A 2,021-nucleotide genomic window follows, 5' to 3' on the forward strand; every position below is an offset into this window, starting at 1 on the left:
TCTTGACCCATTTCAGGAACCTCCTGTGCCTTTTCTTTGCTTTTGGAGAGGTTGAGGTGGAGTCCAGCTCAGTCCTGAAGAAAGAGGAACGTCACCCAAAGAATGGTGCAAGCACCTGGCTCACTCTGCTTCCCCAGCCCTTACAGCTGGGTGTGCATCCTGATCCCCGAACAAAGGTGAAATCTTTGCCTGCCACTGTCAGCAATCCTGCTCTGGCTCTGATTATGATCTGAGCTGTCATCTCGAATGTTGCAAAAATTGGTTTTGGAGATCTGTAGGAGAAGAAAATCCATCTGACTATCAGCAAAGGATCTCTCTTTGAGGTGTCCCATTGAAAAATGAGACCATACAATTGCATTTTTTCTCCTAACACTGCAACACAAAATTATTGCGACATTACACAACGATGTGATTGTCTTTGTTGAAGGGCCTCAGCAACTTTCTCAAGGGCTTCTTGGGCCTCAGGTGTGAGGGTTCTGGGAGATTTATTGTTGCAGTCTCCTCTCAATAAGTTGAAAAATGGTTCAAGTTCATCATTGGTGAGCCCCAAAATTGGCCTGATCTAATTGATTTCTCCTAGAAGCTGCTGTAAATCCTGTAGATTGCTGATGTTGGTTCTGAGCTGTATGTTCTGTGGCCTAATTGTTTGCTCTGTGATTCTCCATGCCAAGTATTTCCAAGGTGAGATTTCTTGGACTTTTGATGTAGAGACTTCCAGTCCTGCGTTTTGAACTTCTGCAATCATGCTATCAGGAGCCTTTTGCATTTCTTTCTGTGTCGGTGCTGCAATGAGCAGATCATCCATCTTTCAGTTCTGTCACTTCACTGGGTGTGGTGATAATGAGCTGAGAAATGCTGGGCAGGACTGAGACTTCAGTCCTCAAAGCCAGGTCCTCAAAAAGCACAAAATTACCCTTTATTTGGGTGTCTCACTGATTGATCTTCAAGGTTTTGAATGTCTATCCCACAAAAAGAAAAAACAACATCTGGGCACTAAGATTAGGTCTGCAAGTCATTTTGAGCACAAGGTAGCCTAGCTGGCAACTGCATTGGGTTTGCTCTGATTTATTCCTTCTTACATCACCTGCCTAACATTCGGCTGCTCCATATTTTTCTTTGGACAAGAAAGGGTTTGGGATATTCTGGCCTAATTTAATCTCTGTTCAATAGGCTTAGAAGAAAGAAAAAGAAATCAAGCAGGTGTTTTGTGTCACTGAAGACAGTTTGAGTTTCCTTTTAAAGCAGATTACTGTTCTATAGGTAAGTGTTTGTCAGGTGTCTGTGCTTAATTTCCATTGGATTGTCTCAAGACATCTCAAAACAAGTAATAAAACACCAAAAATCCTTATGGCAAAGCTTGGCCAGCAAATAATCCTTTCAAATGATGGTAAGGAATCATGGTCTTGGAAACTGGAAACTTTGGGAAATGCTAACAAAGATATGACAAACATTCTGGGCCTCAGAGAAGTTAATGTTATAGGGTTTTGGTGTTTTGGGGGGGGTTGGGTTTTTTGGGAGGTTTTTTACTTTTTTGGTTTGGTTTGTTTTGGTTTTTTGTTTTGTTTGCTAATCTGTCGATTCACTCTAGCTCAACGTCTGGCTTTTCACAACAAAACAAGGGTGTTTTATGCTTCAGGAGAGAGAGAACCAGGGTTGTCATGCAGATCTGTGCCAGGTGAGAAAAGCAGCTCCTGCTCAGGACAGGGAATTAACAGAAGGCTCCTTGTGGGAAATGGAAAGACAGAAACTCCCACAAGGAGCCAGGAGAGTTTGATCTGCAGCCTTGGAAGGAGCTTGGATTGATGTAAAAATAAAGTACACAGACATTAAGCAGAAAAATCATAAGCTTGTGTTTCTGTTTTTGTAAGAATCTGCCTTAAGTAAGTGAGAAACTGTACTGATAAGATGGTGAAGGGTGTATAATTTAGGGGTGTGGTTGTATAGAGTAAATTAAGAGTTTAGAAGTTATAACAGAAGCATATGTTCAAGTGTGACAGAAGCCATTGGACAAAAGTATCTGC

This window comes from Anomalospiza imberbis, chromosome 1, assembly GCF_031753505.1.
Source record: "Anomalospiza imberbis isolate Cuckoo-Finch-1a 21T00152 chromosome 1, ASM3175350v1, whole genome shotgun sequence".
In the NCBI taxonomy this organism is placed as follows: Eukaryota; Metazoa; Chordata; class Aves; order Passeriformes; family Viduidae; genus Anomalospiza; species Anomalospiza imberbis.